At 35.9% G+C, this 24,045-nt stretch overlaps 1 long non-coding RNA gene across 1 annotated transcript in view; it reads right to left on the bottom strand.

Moving 5' to 3' along the window:
* The window catches only part of LOC142234943 (uncharacterized), a 109,836-nt gene that overhangs the window by 4,728 nt on the left and 81,063 nt on the right, over positions 1–24,045 (bottom strand). The window contains exon 3 of the long non-coding RNA XR_012721758.1: positions 17,206–17,381. This is a non-coding gene — a long non-coding RNA (uncharacterized LOC142234943). The remainder of the gene's footprint in view (positions 1–17,205; positions 17,382–24,045) is intronic.

Here is a 24,045-nt window from a genome sequence, read left to right as displayed (position 1 = left end):
AATCATTCGCGGGGGTACTACGGTACTGGCCGGGGTGAAAAAGTATTGAAAAAAGTACTATAGTACTGCATTTTCCATCCCTGATATGGGTGCCTGACCACAGCAACACGCAAGGGAACTGCGAAGCGGATGAGTTAACGAGGCTAGGACCTACCTTACATATTCCTGGGGAACTAGAATCTGTTGGTATGCCTCTGGCTGCCTGAAAGGTATTACTGTGAGAGATGGCAAATTTTCGTTGGGAAAATTGCAAGGGTTGTAACGTCACCAAGCAAATATGGCCCCATTTAAACTTAAACCGCACACTAGATATGCTAGTGTTCTCAAATCACTCCTGATATTTGCTATAACGGATGGCTGACTGATAGGCGATCTTGCAAAAACTATTGGCGCGATGTATAATGACTACTGCATGAGCTGTCATGATGCGGAGGAAAATGCATTTTGTGTAAGGCCTAAGCGAATTTTAGGAGCATACAGCTTCAGATTACTGGCGGACATGGAAAATGTTAACTTAAGCAGTCTGCTAATGTCTTTGGAACAATCTGGTTGCTTCAAAAGAAGAAAATAATCGAGTAGGTTTAGCGGTTAAAACTGAATAGTCTATGGGAGCCTTACAATAAATCGGGCTGCCACTTTAACCTAAGAAATATTTGGGTATTTTGGCCATTTTTGAGCAAATCGGAAAACATATATATGGGAGCTAATCTATATCTGAACCGACTTCAAACAAATTCGGCATTCATAGTTAATTCTACTCCAAAAGTTCACATAAATCGGAGAAAAAGTCTGGTTTCTGGGGTCCCATGTCGGGAGAGAGGTATATTATCTCGATAGGGAAAATTTGTTGTGATCGAGTCTTTTTTTTTATACCCTGTGCCACACTGTGGAACAGGGTATTATAAGTTAGTGCATATGTTTGTAACACCCAGAAGGAGACGAGATAGACACATGGTGTCTTTGGCAATAATGCTCATGGTGGGTCCCTGAGTCGATATAACCATGTCCGTCTGTCCGTCTGTCAGTCTGTCCGTCTGTCCGTCCGTCCGTCTGTCTGTGAACACATTTTTGTGATCAAAGTCTAGGTCGCAATTGAAGTCCAATCGCCTTCAAATTTAGCACATGCTCCTAATTTGGGTCAGAATAGAACCCTATTGATTTTGGAAGAAATCGGTTCAGATTTCGATATAGCTCCCACATATATCTTTCGCCCGATATGGACTAATATGGTCCTAAAAACCAGAGTTTTGGCCCAATTTGGTTGAAATTTCTCACAGGGAGTAGATTAAGCATTGTAGCTATGCGTGCCAAATTTGGTTGAAATCGATTCAGATTTAGATATAGCTCCCATATATATCTTTCGCCCGATATGGACTAATATGGTCCTAGAAGCCAGAGTTTTGGCCCAATTTGTTTGAAATTTTGCACTCGGAGTACAATTAGTAGTGCAGTTAAGTGTGCAAAATTTGATTGAAATCGGTTCAGATTTAGATATAGCTCCCATATATATCTTTCGCCCGATATGGACTAATATGGTTCTAATAGCCAGAGTTTTGGCCCAATTTAGTTGGAATTTTGCACAGGGAGTAGATTAAGCATTGTAGCTATGCGTGCCAAATTTGATTGAAATCGGTTCAGATTTATATATAGCTCCCATATATAGCTTTCGCCCGATTTACACTCATATGACCACAGAGGCCAATTTTTCTCTGATTTAGTTGAAATTTTGCACATGGAGTAGAATTAGCATTGTAGCTATGCGTGAGCAATTAGGTTGAAATCGGTTCAGATTTAGATATAGCTCCCATATATATGTTTTTCTGATTTCGACAAAAATGGTCAACATACCAACATTTTCCTTGTAAAATCGCCACTGCTTAGTCGAAAAGTTGTAAAAATGACTCTAATTTTCCTAAACTTCTAATACATATATATCGAGCGATAAATTATAAATAAACTTTTTCGAAGTTTCCTTAAAATTGCTTCAGATTTAAACGTTTCACATATTTATACCCTTCACTACTACTGTGGTACAGGGTATAATAAGTTTGTGCATTTGTATGTAACGCCAAGAAGGAAAAGTCTGAGACCCATCGTTTAGTATACCGATCGTCTTAGAATTAAATTCTGAGTCGATTTAGCGATGTCCGTCTGTCTGTCTGTCTGTCTGTCTGTTGATGTATTTTTGTGTGCAAAGTACAGTTCGCAGTTTTAGTCCGATTGTCCTAAAATTTGGTATAGGGTCCTGTTTCGGTTCAAAGACGATCCCTATTGATGTTGGAAAAAATAGGTTTAGATTTAGATATAGCTGCCATATATATTTTTCGCCGATCTGGTCATAATTGGCGTGTATATCAACCTATCTTCTTCAAATTCCGTACATCAGAATATTTTGTGGGTCTCGAAAAACTTGCAAAATATCAGCCAAATCGGTTCAGATTTAGATATAGCTCCCATATATAGCTTTCGCCCGATTTACACTCATTTGCCCACAGAGGCCAATTTTTAACTCCGATTTAGTTGAAATTTTGCACAGGGAGTAGAATTAGCATTGTAGCCATGCGTGCCAAATTTGGTTGAAATCGGTTCAGATTTAGATATATCTACCATATATAGCTTTCACCCGATTTACACTCATATGACCACAGAGGCCAATTTTTTGCTCCGATTTAGTTGAAATTTTGCACAGGGAGTAGAATTAGCATTGTAGCTATGCGTGCCAAATTTGGTTGAAATCGGTTCAGATTTAGATATAGCTCCCATATATAGCTTTCGCCCGATTTACACTCATATGACCACAGAGGCCAATTTTTTGCTCCGATTTAGTTGAAATTTTGCACAGGGAGTAGGATTAGCATTGTAGCTATGCGTGCCAAATTTGGTTGAAATCGGTTCAGATTTAGATATAGCTCCCATATATAGCTTTCGCCCGATTTACACTCATATCACCATAGAGGCCAATTTTTAACTCCGATTTAGTTGAAATTTTGCACAAGGGGTTGAATTAGCATTGTTGCTATGCGTGCCAAATTTGGTTGAAATCGGTTCAGATTTAGATATAGCTCCCATATATATGTTTTTCTGATTTCGACAAAAATGGTCAAAATACCAACATTTTCCATGTAAAATCGCCACTGTTTAGTCGAAAAGTTGTAAAAATGACTCTATTTTTCCTAAACTTCTAATGCATATATATCGAGCGATAAATCATAAATAAACTTTTGCGAATTTTCTTTAAAATTGCTTCAGATTTAAATGTTTCACATATTTATACACTTCACCACTACTGTGGTACAGGGTATAATAAGATTGTGCATTTGTATGTAACGCCAAGAAGGAAAAGTCTGAGACCCATCGTTTGGTATACCGATCGTCTTAGAATTAAATTCTGAGTCGATTTAGCGATGTCCGTCTGTCCGTCTGTCTGTCTCTTGATGTATTTTTGTGTGCAAAGTACAGCTCGCAGTTTTAGTCCGATTGTCCTAAAATTTGGTATAGGGTCCTGTTTCGACTCAAAGACGATCCCTATTGATTTTGGAAAAAATCTGTTCAGATTTAGATATAGCTGCCATATATATTTTTCACCGATCTGGTCATAATTGGCGTGTATATCAACCGATCTTCCTCAAATTCCGTACATCCGAATATTTTATGAGTCTCGAAAAACTTGCAAAATATCATCCAAATCGGTTCAGATTTAGATATAGCTCCCATATATAGCTTTCGCCCGATTTACACTCCTTTGTCCACAGAGGCCAATTTTTTGCTCCGATTTAGTTGAAATTTTGCACAGGGAGTAGAATAAGCATTATAGCTATGTGTGTCAAATATGGTGGAAATCGGTTCAGATTTAGATATAGCTTTCATATATAGCTTTCGCCCGATTTACACTCATATGACCACAGAGGCCAATCTTTTACTCCGATTTAATTGAAATTTTGCACAGGGAGTAGAATAAGCATTGTAGCTATGTGTGCCAAATTTGGTTGAAATCGGCTCAGATTTAGATATAGCTCCCATATATAGCTTTCGCCCGATTTACACTCATATGACCACAGAGGCTAATTTTTTGCTCCGATTTAGTTGAAATTTTGCACAGGGAGTAGAATTAGCATCTTGCTATGCGTGCCAAATTAGGATGACATCGGTTCAAATTTAGATATAGCTTCCATATATATGTTTTTCCGATTTCGACAAAAATGGTCAAAATACCAACATTTTCCTTGTTATACCCTGCGCCACACTGTGGAACAGGGTATTATAAGTTAGTGCATATGTTTGCAACACCCAGAAGGAGACGAGATAGACACATGGAGTCTTTGGCAATAATGCTCAGGGTGGGTCCCTGAGTCGATATAACCATGTCCGTCTGTCCGTCCGTCCGTCTGTCTGTGAACACATTTTTGTGATCAAAGTCTAGGTCGCAATTTAAGTCCAATCGTCTTCAAATTTGGCACATGTTCCTAATTTAGGTCAGAATAGAACCCTATTAATTTTGGAAGAAATCGGTTCAGATTTAGATATAGCTCCCATATATATCTTTCGCCCGATATTCACTAATATGGATCCAGCAGCCAGAGTTTTATACCGATTTGCTTGAAATTTTGTACAAACATAACACTTAGCCGTATAGTCAAGTGTGCAAAATTTTATTGAAATCGGTTCAGATGTAGATATAGCTCCCATATATATCTTTCGCCCGATATGCACTTATATGGACCTAAAAGCCAGAGTTTTGGCCCAATTTGGTTAAAATTTTTCACATGTAGTAGATTTAGCATTGTAGCTATGCGTGCCAAATTTGGTTGAAATCGGTTCAGATTTAGATATAGCTTCTATATATATTTTTCGCCCGATATGCACTTATATGGACCTAGAAGCCAGAGTTTTATCCCGATTAGCTTGAAATTTTGCACAAGAAGTACAATTGGTAGCATAGTCATGTGTGCCAAATTTTATTGAAATCGGTTCAGATTAAGATATAGCTTCTATATATATTTTTCGCCCGATATGGACTTATATGGCCCCAGAAGGCAGAGTTTTGGCCCAATTTGGTTGAAATTTTGCACTAGGAGTACAATTAGTAATATAGTCATGTGTGCCAAATTTGATTGAAATCGGTTCAGATTTAGATATAGGTTCCATATATATTTTTCGCCCGATATGGACTTATATGGCCCCAGAAGCCAGAGTTTTGGCCCAATTTGGTTGAAATTTTGCACTAGGAATACAATTAGTAATATAGTCAAGTGTGTCAAATTTGATTGAAATCGGTTCAGATTTAGATATAGCTCCCATGTATATGTTTTTCTGATTTCAACAAAAATGGTCAAAATACCAACATTTTCCTTGTTAAATCGCCACTGCTTAGTCGAAAAGTTGTAAAAATGACTCTAATTTTCCCAAACTTCTAATACATATATATCGAGCGATAAATCATAAATACACTTTTGCGAAGTTTCCTTAAAATTGTTTCAGATTTAAATGTTTCCCATATTTATACCCTTCACCACTACTGTGGTACAGGGTATAATAAGTTTGTGCATTTGTATGTAACGCCAAGAAGGAGTAATCATAGACCAACCTTTTAGTATACGGATCGGCTTAGAATTAAATTCTGAGTCGATTTAGCGATGTCCGTCTGTCTGTCTGTCCGTCTGTCTGTCCGTCTGTCTGTCTGTCTGTCTGTCTGTTGATGTATTTTTGTGTGCAAAGTACAGCTCGCAGTTTTAGTCCGATTGTGCTAAAATTTGGTACAGGGTCCTGTTTCGGCTCAAAGACGATCCCTATTGATTTTGGAAAAAATCGGTTCAGATTTAGATATAGCTGCCATATATATTTTTCACCGATCTGGTCATAATTGGCGTGTATATCAACCGATCTTCCTCAAATTCCGTACATCCGAATATTTTATGAGTCTCGAAAAACTTGTAAAATATCAGCAAAATCGGTTCAGATTTAGATATAGCTCCCATATATAGCTTTCGCCCGATTTACACTCATATGACCACAGAGGCCAATTTTTAACTCCGATTTAGTTGAAATTTTGCACAGGGAGTAGAATTAGCATTGTAGCCATGCGTGCCAAATTTGGTTGAAATCGGTTCAGATTTAGATATATCTCCCATATATACCTTTCGCCCGATTTACACTCATATGACCACAGAGGCCAATTTTTAACTCCGATTTAGTTGAAATTTTGCACAGGGAGTAGAATTAGCATTGTTACTATGCGTGCCAAATTTGGTTGAAATCGGTTCAGATTTGGATATATCTCCCATATATAGCTTTCGCCCGATTTACACTCATATGACCACAGAGGCCAATTTTTAACTCCGATTTAGTTGAAATTTTGCACAGGGAGTAGAATTAGCATTGTAGCTATGCGTGCCAAATTTGGTTGAGATCGGTTCAGATTTAGATATAGCTCCCATATATATGTTTTTCTGATTTCGACAAAAATGGTCACAATACCAACATTTTCCTTGTGAAATCGCCACTGCTTAGTCGCAAAGTTGTAAAAATGACTCTAATTTTCCTAAACTTCTAATACATATATATCGAGCGATAAATCATAAATAAACTTTTGCGAAGTTTTCTTAAAATTGCTCCAGATTTAAATGTTTCCCATATTTATACCCTTCACCACTACTGTGGTACAGGGTATAATAAGTTTGTGCATTTGTATGTAACGCCAAGAAGGAGTAATCATAGACCAACCTTTTAGTATACGGATCGGCTTAGAATTAAATTCTGAGTCGATTTAGCGATGTCCGTCTGTCTGTCCGTCTGTCTGTCCGTCTGTCTGTCTGTCTGTCTGTCTGTCTGTCTGTTGATGTATTTTTGTTTGCAAAGTACAGCTCGCAGTTTTAGTCCGATTGTCCTAAAATTTGGTATAGGGTCCTGTTTCGGCTCAAAGACGATCCCTATTGATTTTGGAAAAAATCGGTTCAGATTTAGATATAGCTGCCATATATATTTTTCACCGATCTGGTCATAATTGGCGTGTATATCAACCGATCTTCCTCAAATTCCGTACATCCGAATATTTTATGACTCTCGAAAAACTTGCAAAATATCAGCAAAATCGATTCAGATTTAGATATAGCTCCCATATATAGCTTTCGCCCAATTTACACTCATTTGCCCACAGAGCCCAATTTTTTGCTCCGATTTAGTTGAAATTTTGCACAGGGAATAGAATTAGCATTGTAGCTATGCGTGCCAAATTTGGTTGAAATCGGTTCAGATTTAGATATAGCTCCCATATATATGTTTTTCTGATTTCGACAAAAATGGTCAAAATACCAACATTTTCCTTGTAAAATCGCCACTGCTTAATCGAAAGGTTGTAAAAATGACTCTAATTTTCCTAAACTTCTAATACATATATATCGAGCGATAAATCACAAATAAACTTTTTTGAAGTTTCCTTAAAATTGCTTCATACTTAAACGTTTCCCATATTTATACCCTTCACCACTACTGTGGTACAGGGTATAATAAGTTTGTGCATTTGTATGTAACGCCAAGAAGGAAAGTCTGAGACCCATCGTTTAGTATACCCATCGTCTTAGAATTAAATTCTGAGTCGATTTAGCGATGTCCGTCTGTCTGTCTGTCTGTCTGTCTGTCTGTCTGTCTGTCTGTCTGTCCGTCTGTCTGTTGATGTATTTTTGTGTGCAAAGTACAGCTCGCAGTTTTAGTCCGATTGTCCTAAAATTTGGTATATGGTCCTGTTTCGGCTCAAAGACGATCCCTATTGATTTTGGAAAAAATCGGTTCAGATTTAGATATAACTGCCATATATATTTTTCACCGATCTGCTCATAATTGGCGTGTATATCAACCGATCTTCCTCAAATTCCGTACATCCGAATATTTTATGAGTCTCGAAAAACTTGCAAAATATCAGCCAAATCGGTTCAGATTTAGATATAGCTCCCATATATAGCTTTCGCCCGATTTACACTCATTTGCCCACAGAGGCCAATTTTTTGCTCCGATTTAGTTGAAATTTTGCACAGGGAGTAGAATTAGCATTGTAGCTATGCGTGCCAAATTTGGTTGAAATCGGTTCAGATTTAGATATAGCTCCCATATATAGCTTTCGCCCGATTTACACTCATATGACCACAGAGGCCAATTTTTTGTGCCGATTTAGTTGAAATTTTGCACAGGGAGTAGAATTAGCATTGTAGCTATGCGTGCCAAATTTGGTTGAAATCGGTTCAGATTTAGATATAGCTCCCATATATAGCTTTCGCCCGATTTACACTCATATGACCATAGAGGCCAATTTTTAACTCCGATTTAGTTGAAATTTTGCACAAGGGGTTGAATTAGCATTGTTGCTATGCGTGCCAAATTTGGTTGAAATCGGTTCAGATTTAGATATAGCTCCCATATATATGTTTTTCTGATTTCGACAAAAATGGTCAAAATACCAACATTTTCCATGTAAAATCGCCACTGTTTAGTCGAAAAGTTGTAAAAATGACTCTATTTTTCCTTAACTTCTAATGCATATATATCGAGCGATAAATCATAAATAAACTTTTGCGAAGTTTTCTTAAAATTGCTCCAGATTTAAATGTTTCCCATATTTATACCCTTCACCACTACTGTGGTACAGGGTATAATAAGTTTGTGCATTTGTATGTAACGCCAAGAAGGAAAAGTCTGAGACCCATCGTTTAGTATACCAATCGTCTTAGAATTAAATTCTGAGTCGATTCCAGATCGAGTGATATTTAAATTTATGTATTTGGGACAAACCTTTATATATAGCCCCCAACACATTTGACGGATGGGATATGGTATCGAAAATTTAGATCTACAAAGTGGTGCAGGGTATAATATAGTCGGCCCCGCCCGACTTTAGACTTTCCTTACTGGTTTTTTACTAAAATTGTGTTCCACCCTAGTACATTAGCCAACTTAAATTTTGAGTCTATAAATTTTGTAAAAGTCTATCAAATTCTGTCCAAATCGAGTGATATTTAAATGTATGTAATTGGGGCAAACCTTTATATACAGCGCCCAATACATTCTACAAAGTGGTGCAGGGTATAATATATTCGGCCCCGCCCGACTTTAGACTTTCCTTACTTGTTTTTTACTAACATTGTGTTCCACCCTAGTCCATTAGCCGACTTAAATTTTGAGTCTATAGATTTTGTAAAAGTCTATCAAATTCTGTCCAAATCGAGTTGTATTTAAATGTATGTATTTGGGACAAACCTTTATATATAGCACCCAACACATTTGACAGATGTGATATGGTATCCAAAATTTAGATCTACAAAGTGGTGCAGGGTATAATATAGTCGGCCCCGCCCGACTTTAGACTTTTCTTACTTGTTTTTCTTGAATTTGTCAACAAATATTAACTTTTTTTTTGAAATCGGTGTGACATCTGCGTTTGTAATACAGTTCAGTTAAATTTTTCAAAAATTAACCAAAAATTTCCTTCCTGGTGGGGTCACTGCTGATTGAGTGTATCCTGTTCTACAGTATGTCGCAGAGTGTAAAAACGATTAACTATTCTATAAATTAATGTTTGTTACCCAGTGTCAAGTTTGCAAAAACTAAATTAAAAAGTTAATTTAACCTTAATTTTATAGAAAGTGTAATTACACATTTTATATAGATGGTATATTAACAGTTGGTAGTTAGTTTGTGTGTTTTTCTTGTTTTTTTTTCTCGAAAAAAAAATGATTTTTATTTGTTACAGATGTTAAATTGCGAATCGCAAAAAAGTAATTTTCGATGCAATATGTACAAAAAATAAAGTTTTATAAACGATGGTTTTATGCAAACATAATTTTCATAATTTATTGCAATTATCACTCAAACATAGGTATCAGGATTTTTTTTCTAATTACCATATTAGAGAGGGAGAATGGAGTCATCATTAACTATGAACTCCACTGGGGGTGTACATCTACAACAAGCCCCTCGGCAATCTAGTAAAAGCAATGTGGATAAGGTTACATAGGTCGGAATGGTCGGACTCAGTGATGATCAAAGTAGCAATTTTTTATACCCCCCACCATAGAATGGGGGAATATTAACTTTGTCATTCCGTTTGTAACACATCGAAAATTTGCTCTAAATCCCCAAAAAGTATATATATTGTTGGTCGTGGTGAAATTCTGAGGCGATCTAAGCATGTCCGTCCGTCTGTTGAAATCACGCTAACTTCCGATCGAAACAAGCTATCGACTTTAAACTTGGCACAAGTAGTTGTTATTGATGTAGGTCGGACGGTATTGAAAATGGGCCATATCGGTTCACTTTTACGTATAGCCCCCATATAAAGGGACCCTCAGAGTTGGCTTGTGGAGCCTCTAACAGAAGCATATTTCATCCGATCCGGCTGAAATTTGGTACATGGTGTTGGTATATGGTCTCTAACAACCATGCAAAAATTGGTCCACATCGGTCCATAATTATACATAGCCCCTATATAAACCGATCCCCAGATTTGGCTTGCGGAGCCTCAAAGAAAAGCAAATTTCATCCGATCCGGCTGAAATTTGGTACATGATGTTGGTATATGGCTCTAACAACCATGCAAAAATTGGTCCACATCGGTCAATAATTATATATAGCCCCCATATAAACCGATCCCCAGATTTGGCTTGCGGAGCCTCAAAGAGAAGCAAATTTCATCCGATCCGGCTGAAATTTGGTACGTGATGTTAGTATATGGTATCCAACAACCATGCAGGAATTGGTTCATATCAGTCCATAATTATATATAGCACCCATATAAACCGATCCCCAGATTTGACCTCCGGTGCCTTTTGGAGAAGCAAAATTCATCCGATCTGGTTGAAATTTTGTACATGGTGGTAGTATATGATATTTAACAACCATGTCAAAAGTGGTCCATATCAGTCCATAATCATATATAGCCCCATATAAACCGATCCCGATATATGGTTTTGGATCCTCTTGGAGGAGCAAATTTCATCCGAGTCAGTTGAAATTTGGTACATTGTGCTAGTATATGGCCGTTAACAACCATGCCTAACTAGGTCCATATCGGTCTATAGTTATATATAGCCCTCATATAAATCGATCCCCAACCACACAAAAATTTGTCCATATCAATAATTGTATATAGCCCCCATATTTCAATTCTGGCTCCCTACGTACCGTGCAAAAGTCCATATCGATTCGTAGTTATTTGTAACATTACCTACACATACTTTTTGTGTCTAATGTATACCACGTATGGACTAACTCACAATTTAGAAAACGATTTAAGATACCACAACCCAAGTAATTCGATTGTGGATGACAGTCTTTCGTAGAAGTTTCTACGCAATCCATGGTGGAGGGTACATAAGATTCGGCCTGGCCGAACTTAGGGCAGTTTATACTTGTTTCATATTTTTAACAGGTAATTTTAACTTTTTATACCCTCCACCATAGAATGGGGAGTATTTTAACTTTGTCATTTCGTTTGTAACACATCGAAACATTGCTCTAAGACCCCATAAAGTATATGTATTCTGGGTCGTGGGGAAATTCTAAGTCGATCTGAGCATGTCCGTCCGTCTGTTGAACTAACTTCCGAACGAAACAATATATATAATTATGGACCGATTTCGACCAATTTTTGTATGGGTGTTTGAGGCCATATATTAACACCACGTACCAAATATTAACTGAATCAGATGAATTTTGGTCTTCCAAGAGGCTCCGGAGGTCAAATCTGGTGATCGGTTTATATAGGGGCGATATATAATTATGCACCGATGTGGACCAATTTTTGCATAATTGTTAGATATCATATACATACACCATGTACCAAATTTCGGCCGGATCGGATGAAATTTTCTTCTCTTAGAGGCTCCGCAAGCCAAATCTGGAGATCGGTTTATATGGGGGCTATATTAATTATAGACCGATGTGGACCAATTTTGGCATGGTTGTTAAAGACCATATACTAAAACCACATTCCAAATTTTAACCTGAACGGAATATGAATTGTGCTCCTCCAATAGGCTCCGGAGATCAAATCTGGGCATCGGTTTATATGCACTGAAAAAAATATTGTCGTGAGGTCAAAGATTTCATGTCCTTAAAATACGATTGCAAATTTTGCTTAGCATAGAAGACGCATTTCTCTAATATAAAGTTTTTTTCTTTGTCCAAAAGTCGATAAACTTTTCAATGAAGTATTATTGTCCTTATAATTAAGTGATTTCACTTAAAAATGGGTATCATAACATGAAAGAAAAAATGTTTGGGATAAGGTCAACTTGACTTTAATAATTCAGAAAAATTCTTTAAATTTAATGAAATTGTCTTTAAATTTGTTGTCTTTTTGCATCTTGACTACAAAGCAAAAAATCGTTCAAATATAGGACATGTTTTTCAAAACTTTATTTTAAAGAAGTTTTTCACTTGGAACATAGCATTATTTTAACTGGAAGTCGAGTCTTAATTTGGAAAATAAAGTTGTCGTTAACTCGGTTTTAAAGGACTATTATAGCATATGAAGAAAAAAAACTGAGAAAGCGAAAACTTAAAATTTGCTTCCCAGAAGCAAGTACACAAAACCCAAATTTAAAAGAGAATTGCGTCTAAATGTATCCTCACTTGTATTCTCCGCTTCTTTGGCTCGGAATCAATACCAAATTTTTTAAAGTAAAGACAAAATCTTTGGAACCGGGCATGCTTTTTTTCAGTGTGGGGGCTATATATAATTATGGATCGATAGATTAGGTTAGGCTAGGCGGCAGCCCGATGTATCAGGCTCACTTAGACTATTCAGTCCATTTTGATACCACATTGGTGAACTTCTCTCTTATCACTGAGTGCTGCCCGAGCAGGAATCGAACCCACGACCTTGTGTATGCAATGCGGGCATGCTAACCATTGCACCACGGTGGCTCGATGTGAACCAATTTTTGCTTGGTTGTTAGATATCATATACTAACACCATGTACAAAATTTCAGCCGGATCGGATTAAATTTGCTTTTCTTAGAGGCTCCGCAAGCCAAATCTGGGGAACGGTTTATAATTAAGGACCGATGTGGACCAATTTTTGCATGGTTGTTAGAGACCATATTATAACATCATGTACCAAATTTCAGCCGGATAGGATGCAATTTGCTTGAGGCTCCGCAAGCCAAATCTGTGGATCGTCCCACAAAACAGAAGTTTTAAACCCCTTCCATCGTCTATATAGTTGCTCCCTTCTCGCAATCTGTGCGTCTGGTTGTTTTTAATAACACTAAAGATTTTGGTATTGATTCCGAGCCAAAGAAGCGTATTATAATTGAAATAGGGATACCATTAAGACACAATTCTTTTGTAAATTTGAATTTTGATTACTTGATTCTAGGCACCGAATTTCAAATTATTCGTTTTTTTTTCAGATTTTTCTTCGTGTGCTACCAAAGTCTTGTAAAAGCGTGATAACAACATATCGATGCCCTCATTAGCATCCTCAGCATTAAAGAATTTTGTGATATTTTGTTAAATAAATAATTTTTATAATTTTTTACAATTTTTAATGGATTCTAACGCTTCCCTGAAACGTTTGACCTCAAATATTTTCAATAATTCACATTCAAGTGGTCTAAGGGATTTTTAGCCATGTTCTATTATCACTATTTTGAGTTCGTACATACTAAAATAAATTATAATAAATATGATTTTAAGACCGAAAATAAGGGAATTTCTATCTTATACGGTTTTTGAGAAATTCCAAAAAAACAAAACTTTGAGCTTGTTTCCTGTAAAAGTCACTTTTTATACCCTCCATCATAGGATGGGGGTATATTAACTTTGTCATTCCGTTTGTAAGACATCGAAATATTGCTCTAAGACCCCCTAAAGTATATATATTCTGGGTCGTGGTGAAATTCTGAGTCGATCTAAGCATGTCCGTCCGTCCGTCCGTCCGTCTGTTGAAATCACGCTAACTTCCGAACGAAACAAGCTATCGACTTGAAACTTGGCACAAGTAGTTGTTATCGACGTAGGTCGGATGGTATTGAAAATGGGCCATATCGGTCCACTTTTACGTATAGCCCCCATATAAAGGGACCCTCAGATTTGGCTTGTGGAGCCTCTAACAGAAGCATATTTCATCCGATCCGGCTGAAATTTGGTACATGGTGTTGGTATATGGTCTCTAACAACCATGCAAAAATTGGTCCATATCGGTCTATAGTTATATATAGCCCCCATATAAACCGATCCCCAGATTTGGCTTGTGGAGCCTCTAAAAGAGCATATTTCATCCGATCCGGCTGAAATTTGGTACATGATGCTGGTATATGGTCTCTAACAATCATGCAAAAATTGGTCCACATCGGTCCATGAAATTTTATTTCTATACAAAATTTTGTTCAAATTTTATTCGGTTCATAATCATGGTTGCCACTCGAGCCAAAAATAATCTACCAAGATTTTATTTCTATAGAAAATTTTGTCAAAATTTTATGTCTATAGAAGATTTTGTCAAACTTTATTTCTATAGAAAATTTTGTCAAAATTTTATTTCTATAGAAAATTTTATCAAAATTTTATTTCTATAGAAAAATTTTGTCAAAATTTTATTTCTAATTTTGTCAAAAATTTATTTCTATGGAAAATTTTGTTAAAATTTTATTTCTGTAGACATTTTTGTCAAAATTTTCTTTCTACAAAAAGAAACAAAACTTTGAGCTTGTTTCCTGTTAAAGTCACTTTTTGTACCCTCCATCATAGGATGGGGGTATATTAACTTTGTCATTCCGTTTGTAACACATCGAAATATTGCTCTAAGACCCCCTAAAGTATTCTGAGTCGATGAAATTCTGAGTCGATCTAAGCATGTCCGTCCGTCCGTCCGTCCGTCCGTCCGTCCGTCTGTTGAAATCACGCTAACTTCCGAATGAAACAAGCTATCGACTTGAAACTTGGCACAAGTAGTTGTTATCGATGTAGGTCGGATGGTATTGAAAATGGGTCATATTGGTCCACTTTTACGTATAGCCCCCATATAAAGGGACCCTCAGATTTGGCTTGTGGAGCCTCTAATAGAAGCATATTTCATCCGATCCGGCTGAAATTTGGTACATGGTGTTGGTATATGGTCTCTAACAACCATGCAAAAATTGGTCCATATCGGTCTATAATTATATATAGCCCCCATATAAACCGATCCCCAGATTTGGCTTGTGGAGCCTCTAAAAGAAGCATATTTCATCCGATCCGGCTGAAATTTGGTACATGATGCTGGTATATGGTCTCTAACAATCATGCAAAAATTGGTCCACATCGGTCCATGATTATATATAGCCCCCATATAAACCGATCCCCAGATTTGGCTTACGGAGCCTCAAAGAGAAGCAAATTTCATCCGATCTGGCTAATATTTGGTACATGATGTTGGTATATGGTCTCTAACAACCATGCAAAAATTGGTCCATATCGGTCCTTAATTATATATAGCCCCCATATAAACCGATCCGCAGATTTGGCTTGCGGAGCCACAAAGAGAAGCAAATTGCATCCGATCCGGCTGAAATTTGGTACATGGTGTTGATATATGGTCTCTAGCAACCGTGCAAAAATTGGTCCATATCGGTCCATAATTATATATAGTCCCCATATAAAACGTTCTCCAGATTTGACCTCCGGAGCCTCTTGGAGGAGCAAAATTCATCCGATCCGGTTCATATTAGGAACGTGGTGTTAGTATATGGTCGCTAACAACCATACCAAATTGGTCCAATTACACAAAACTTGAAACTAGAGCCAAATCTACCAAAATTTTATGTCTATAGAAAATTTTGTCAAAATTTTATTTCTATAGAAAATTTTGTCAAAATTTTATTTCTAGAGAAAATTTTGTTAAAATTTTATTCGGTTCATAATAAAATTTTCATCATTGTCAAAATTTTATTTCTATAGAAAATTTTGTTCAAATTTTATTCGGTTCATAATCATGGTTGCCACTCGAGCCAAAAATAATCTACCAAGATTTTATTTCTATAGAAAATTTTGTCAAAAGTTTATTTCTATAGAAAAAAAATTTTATTTCTGTAGACATTTTCGTCAAAATTTTCTTTCTATAGAAAATTTTGTGAAAATTTTTATTTCTATAGAAAATTTTGTGAAAACTTTATTTATTTGTCAAAAATTTATTTCTATAGAAAATTTTGTTAAAATTTTATTTCTGTAGAAAATTTTGTAAAAATTTTATGTCTACTTTGTCAAACTGAATTATATACGTATTGGATCGATCTTTTTCGATTTAATATATACCACGTATGGATTTACATACAATTTAGAAGATGGTGTTAGGAGGTTTTAAGATACCTTGCCATCGGCAAGCGTTACCGCAACTTAACTGCCACTTGTGATGGAGGGTACATAAGCTTCGGCCTGGCCGAACTTACGGCCGTATGTACTTGTTAGACTTAGCGTACTTTGGAATGAAGACATCGATATTTAATTTCCAATTTCATCGACTTCAAGTAGAAAATTTACTATTTCTCAAACAACAATCGTCTTTAAAATAAAGTGCTGAATGACATATCTTATTTTTGAACGCGTTTTGCTTTGTAGTCAAGATACTAAAGGTCAAGAAATTTGAAGACGATGTCAATAATTTTGAAGAATTTTTCAGAATTATTAAAGGCAAGTTTATTTTAGTTAAATAAAATTTTCTTTACTGATAAGATACCCATTTTAAAGTCTAATTACTTAACTATAAGGACAATACGACTTCATTGTAGATTTTATCGACTTTTGGACAAGGAAAAAAAACTTTATATTAGAGATATGACACGAAACGTTGGCCTTATTGCAATCTTTTTTTTTTCGAGTGTATATGTGCATGACTTTGATTAAAATTCTCATTCTTGTGTTTAATTGTTAGCTTTGCGCCTAAAAATATTTTTGTTTTTAGTAAAAATCATTGCAATACTACAACATTTTCGACAATGAATCTCCACAAATCCAAAAACATTGTTTTAACAACAATCCCCCAGAAGAAATGCTATTAGCCACAACAGTTTTGGAGAATCATGACTATATTCACAACTACATAAATAATAAATTCCAATTTATTTGGCTGATGACAAATTTGTCTGAATACGGATTTCACAAAAACAGGGAGGAATTGAACAAACGAGAGAAAAAGAACAAACAGAAATGACAAATAAAATGCAAATTTGCTCACTTACCGGCAGCAGGCAGCTAACATCCATCCCATCAAGACCATCCCTCACTTGATGTGGGTGCGTTGGAAACGAAAGCAAGTAAATGGTGGGAGGGAAATGATTAATGACAAGTTCCATCTCGGCATCAGGTGGGGGTGAAGAAACTATCTTGACGTTGATGATGACACCATGTACGGGAGCTGTAAGGATATGTAAAAAAAAAGAGAATGATTATTATCGAAGACAATATAGAGTAAGTGGCAAAGAAGAACTTATGTGTATGTATTCGAATTTCCACATATGCATATGTATGGGTGAGTATGTTGTATTCTTGTTTGCGTTACATAAATATATGATGATCAAAATTAATCGTTTTCAGGATGAAATATCAACAATGGCAGCAAAATAATAATGCTAGAAGTATGTGTATGCAGCAGTAAACAAAAGCAGGATTAAAAGTGGGAGAACAGTGCCTTCAACTGGTGAACACTATCAAAAACAAGTATATATTTACAGTCAGGCCGAATCTTATGCACCCTCCTCCATGGATTGGGTAGAATCTTCTACTAATGGCTGTAATTCATACCGGGAATAAATATTTATATTTACGTGATATTAAAGATTACGCAACCTAAATTTTAGAATGCAAAATTTAGAAAATATTAGGGATAAATTTCTTTAAAATAATGAAATTTTAATTAAAATAAAGTTTGTAATCTTTGCTTCAAAAAATTTTTTCCTTAACTTTAGGACACAAATTTTGTAAATTTGCGTCCCTTCCTCAGCAAAAAAGTCTAGAAGTTCTTCCAATGGCACAACTTTAAAAGCACTTCCAAGAGATGTAATCCCAAAGATGTTCTTTATTTTAACTACGCAGGAAGTTCTTTTAATTCAGTTATTTATAATTCGCTTTTTTCTTAGTTTTAATGGGTAAATTATTTTATTTTTTTTTTTTTGTTTCAAAAAGTTAAAAACAGAATAAGCATTAAAGATTGGTACAACTTATTGAAATTTTGTCGAAAAAAAATCTAAATCCATTCAAGAAATATTGGGAACTTTTCGAAATATCCCAGCAAAAAAAGCATCGCCAAAAAAGTAATGAAAATGTTCTTTTTGGATCTGGAAGTGGTGCAAAATTGACGCAGAAGCGATGAATTTAACTTGTCATAGGACGGAAGTCCTCCATTTCAACAGCCGTTGAACTGAATTTGCATCGCTTCTTCAGGTGTGATTCGAATTCAATGTTTTGGATGTAAATTAAAAAATTCTGCGATATTTTGCCATATAAATAATATTTATAATTTTTTTAATTTTTAATGGATAATAACGCTTCTCGGAAACATTTGACCTCAAATATTTTCAAAAATTCACAATTTTTTCAGATTGGATTTATCATTTTTTTCGACAAAATTAAAAAAAATTTACCATTTTATGAATTCTTCTCTGTTTTTTACCTATTTGAAACAAAAAAAGTTAAAATTACCCATTAAAAGTATGAAAAAAACCAAGTTAAAACAAGTATAAACGGCCGTAAGTTCGGCCAGGCCGAATCTTATGTACCCTCCACCATGGATTGCGTAGAAACTTCTACGAAAGACTGTCATCCACAATCGAATTACTTGGGTTGTGGTATCTTAAATCGTTTTCTAAATTGTGAGTTAGTCCATACGTGGTATATATTAGACAAAAAAGGTATGTGTAGGTAAGTCTACAAATAATTACGAATCGATATGGACTTTTGCACGGTATGTAGGGGGCCAGAATTGAAATATGGGGGTCGCTTATATGGGGGCTATATACAATTATTGATATGGACTAATTTTTGTGTGATTGGAGATCGATTTATCTGAGGGCTATATATAACTATAGACCGATATGGACCTAGTTAGGCATGGTTGTTAACGGCCATATACTAGCACCACGTACAAAATTTCAACCAGATCGGATGAATTTTGCTTCTCCAAAAGGCACCGGAGGTCAAATCAAGGGATCGGTTTATATGGGTGCTATATATAATTATGGACTGATATGAACCAATTCCTGCATGGTTGCTGGATACCATATACTAACACCACGTACCAAATTTCAATCGGATCGGATGACTTTTGCTCCTCTAAGAGGCTCCGGAGGTCAAATCTGGGGATCGGTTTATATGGGGGCTATATATAATTATGGGCCGATGTGGACCAATTTTTGCATGGTTGTTAGAGACAATATACTAACACCACGTACCAAATTTCAATCGGATCGGATGACTTTTGCTCCTCTAAGAGGCTCCGGAGGTCAAATCTAGGGACCGGTTTATATGGGAGCTATATATAATTATGGGCCGATGTGGACCAATTTTTGCATGGTCATTAGAGACCATATACTTACACCATGTACCAAATTTCAGCCAGATCGGATGAAATTTGATTCTCTTAGAGGATCCGCAAGCCAAATCGGGGGATCGGTTTATATGGGGGCTATATGTAATTATGGACCGATATGGACCAATTTCTGCATGGTTGTTAGAGACCATATACTAACACCATGTACCAAATTTCAGCCGGATCGGATGAAATTTGCTTCTCTTAGAGCAATCGCAAGCCAAATTTGGGGGTCCGTTTATATGGGGGCTATACGTAAAAGTGGACCGATATGGCCCATTTTCAATACCCTCCGACCTACATCAATAACAACTACTTGTGCCAAGTTTCAAGTCGATAGCTTGTTTGGTTCGGAAGTTAGCGTGATTTCAACAGACGGACGGATGGACTGACGGACGAACATGCTCAGATCGACTCAGAATTTCACCACGACCCAGAATATATATACTTTATGGGGTCTTAGAGCAATATTTCGATGTTTTACAAACGGAATGACAAAGTTAATATACCCCCAGCCTATGGTGGAGGGTATAAAAATTGAATTAAAATAACTTCCTGGGTAGTTAAAATAAAGAACATCATTGGGAGTGCATCTTCTGGAAGTGCTTTTAAAGTTGTACCTTTGGAAGAGCTTCCAAATTTTTTTGCTGGGAATCGATGACGGTGGCAAAGGAAAAGAGATATGTTTGTACGAATTTATTTCGGCATAAGCCGTCTATCATGTAAAACCTTTTTTCGGAGGGTTCAAGTGTGGTTCACTTTTGGGTTTAGTGAATGGCCTGAATTTATTCTGATAATTGGTTGATAATTGGTTCTTGTAAAATCACCGCTGCTTAGTCGAAAAGTTTTAAAAATGACTCTAATTTTCCTAAACTTCTAATGCGTATATATCGAGCGATAAATCTTAAATAAACTTTTGTGAAGTTTCCTTAAAATTGCTTTAGATTTAAATGTTTCCCATATTTTTATACCCTGCGTCACACTGTGGAACAGGGCATTATGTTTCCTAACATTGTGTTCCACCCTAGTGCATTAGCCGACTTAAATTTTGAGTCTATAGATTTTGTAGATGTCTGTCAAATTCTGTCCAGATCGAGTGATATTAAAATGTATGTATTTGGCACAAACCTTTATATATAGCCCCCAACACATTTGACGGATGTGATATGGTATCGAAAATTTAGATCTACAAAGTGGTGCAGGGTATAATATAGTCGGCCCCGTACGACTTTAGACTTTCCTTACTTGTTATCTATGTGGTCAAGACACAAAAAAGGCAACAAATTTAAAAAACGATTGAATGATCATTTTTAAGAATTGCTCATAATTATTAAATCCAAGTGAAACAAAATTTTCTTTCATGTAAAGATACACATTTTTGAGCCGAATCACTTAACCACACTGAAAAAAATAAGTTCGTGCGGCCACAGATTTCGTGTTCCTAAAATACTAATGTGAATTGTGCTTAGCATGGAAAATGCATTTCCCTAATATAAATTTGTTTACTTCTTCAAAAAAGTATATCAACTTTACAGTGAAATTATTTTGTTATATTTTGTGATCTGCCAAAAAAATGTGCCTACCAGAAATATTGATTTTAGACCCCATAATATATATACCTATCGACTCAGAATCACCTCCTGAGTCGATCTAGCGCTTGGTGACCGTCCGTCTGTTCGTCTGTCCATGTATTTGTTGTTCACAGGATTCTGGTCGCAATTGTTAATCGATTTTGATGAAATTTGGTACAGAGAGTCACAAGGACGAACGCTATTGAATTTGGAAGAAATCGGATCAAATTTAGATATAGCTCCCATATAACATATATGTATCGCCCGATTTCGACAAATGGGGTTAGATTTCGATCATTTACTAACTGATAGGCGTCAAAATTGCCACAAAGTAATCCGATGGACCACCCTTTAGGTGTGCCAAATTTCATCGAAATCGGTTCAGATTTAGATAGAGCTCCCATAAATATGTATCGCCCGATTTTCCCAAATTTGGCCATAAGTCCCTTATTTATAAACCGATCTGACTCAAAGTTGGCCAAATTTAATTTTCTTTAGAACTCACAATATGTGCTCAAAATCATCGAAATCGGTTCAGATTTGGCTATAGCTCCCATATATATGTATCGCCCGATTTTCACAAATTTTGCCATAAAAATTTTGCCATATAAACCGATCTTACTCAAATTTGGCTTCCTCTAATGTTTTGCAGTACTAACTATATGTGCCAAATATCATCCAAATCGGTTCAGATTTGGATATAGCTCCCATATATATGTAGCGCCCGATTTTCAAAAATTTGCCTCTTATAACAATATTTTTGACCATAGTGGTGTCATTTATTAACCGATCTTACTCAAATTTAGCACAAGGTAATCTCCTGTAATATCAACAAAACCTGCAAAATGTAATCCAAATCGGTTCAGATTTAGATATAGCTTCCGTATACATGTGTCGCCCGTTTTTGAAAAGCGTACTCTTAATAACTTATATCTGACCACAATAGTCTTATTTAGTGCCCGATCTTACTTTAATTTAACACAAGGTAACATTCTGTGGTATCAACCAAATCTGGAAAATATAATCAAAATCGGTTCAGCTCCCATATATATGCATCGATCGATTTTCCCAAATTTGGTCATAATACTCTTATTTATTAACCAATGTTGCTCAAATCTCAAATATATATGTATTAGCCGATATATTTAGACTTACATGTAGCTTTTTTGCCCTATTTTAGGAAATTTGGATTTATTACCACACTAATTAAGCGATTTCCTCTTTTTTAATAATGGACTCAATATTAGTGGCATACTAACTCTGTAGGTTCAGAATCAACTATAGCTCCTAATATCAGACATTTATGTTCAGATTGTGATAAAACTCCCATAACCATGTACCCATTAATATTCTTAAATATGGAAATGCGGTTTTCCCCAAACCTGTACCATTGATACCCCACAAACAATGTTTACTAATTCAGTAGGGGTGGTTTAGGGTATGATATTGTCGGCCCCGCCCGACTTTCTACTTTACTCATTTGTATTTTATTCTAAAAGCGTTTTTGACTTGAAACATAGCATAATTTCTTCGTGAAGTCGAAAAAGTTTGGATATTTAAGTCGTCCTTAACACGTTTTTAAAGAACTAGTAGGCAAAACTTAAATTTCAATAAGAATTGTGCCCTAAATGTATTCTTACTTCAATTCTCCGGTTTTTTGGCTCGGCATCAATACCAAAATTATTAGTGTAAGGACAGAATCTTTGGAACTGGGCATGCTGTTTTTTTCAGTGTAGGCGACCGCAAGTGTCCACTTTTGAGAAGTTTCACTGTACTTGTTTTTGCGTTTAGTTCTTATAAATTTAAATAAATTTCCATTTCGTTATGAGTGTTTTAGATAGACGTGAACATAAAGAAGAGATATTTATGTAAGTAGAAACATAAAGTGATAAGATAGCGCAATATGAAGTGCAAAATAATTACATTATGTGGAATTTGTCATTAGCATTGCCATAGCAATATAATTGAACTTCTCAGAAAGTTTCCAGGGTATATGTGGAGAAAGCAAAGAAGAAAATTAATAACACAATCTTGTTGCTTTTTTCCCATTCGTTATCATGGCAGGATGTCTATTTTAAAGTGAGGTCACGATTTTTTCATGATTTCCTATTAAACTGTTCTTCAATTATATTTAACAGAAAAATATTTTAAATCGCATGTACACTGAAACAAAAAAACATAGGAGGCCAAAGAATTTTAGACCCCATAAAATATATACCGATCGACTCAGAATCACCTTCTGAGTCGATCTAGCGCTTAGTGTCCGTCCGTCCGTCCGTCTGTCCATGTATTTGTTGTTCGCACGATTCCGGTCGCAATTATTAACCGATTTTGATGAAATTTGGTACAGAGGTTTTTTTTGGTTACGCTATTGAATTTGGAAGAAATCGTATCAAATTTAGATATATTAGCTCCCATATATATCAATCGCCCGATTTCGACAAATGGGGTTACGTTTCGCTTTTTTACTAACCGATTATCGTCAAATTTGGCACAAATTTATCTTTTTCATCGCCCGTTAAGTGTGCAAAATTTCATCCAAATCGGTTCAGATTTAGATATAGCTCCCATATATATGTATCGCCTGATTTTCCAAAAATTGGCCACAAAACCCTTATTTATTACCCTATCTTACACAAATTTAGCAAAACTTAACCCTCTGTGGTATCATACAAACGTGCTGAATATCATCCAAATCGGTTCAGATTTAGATATAGCTCCCGATTTTCACAAATCTGTCCATAAAACCATTATTTATTACACGATCTTACTCAAATTTAGCAAAAGGTAACCTTCCGCAGCATCAACCAAATCTGCCAAATATCATATAAATTGGTTCAGATTTAGATATAGCTCCCATATATATGTATCGCCCCGATTTGCAAAAATTTACCCTAAAAACACTATTTTTTTTTTTTTTTTTT

The sequence above is a fragment of the Haematobia irritans genome, chromosome 4, assembly GCF_050003625.1.
Source record: "Haematobia irritans isolate KBUSLIRL chromosome 4, ASM5000362v1, whole genome shotgun sequence".
In the NCBI taxonomy this organism is placed as follows: domain Eukaryota; kingdom Metazoa; phylum Arthropoda; class Insecta; order Diptera; family Muscidae; genus Haematobia; species Haematobia irritans.
The sequence above is the reverse complement of the archived record's forward strand: the minus strand, read 5'-3'. Positions and strand labels throughout refer to the sequence as shown.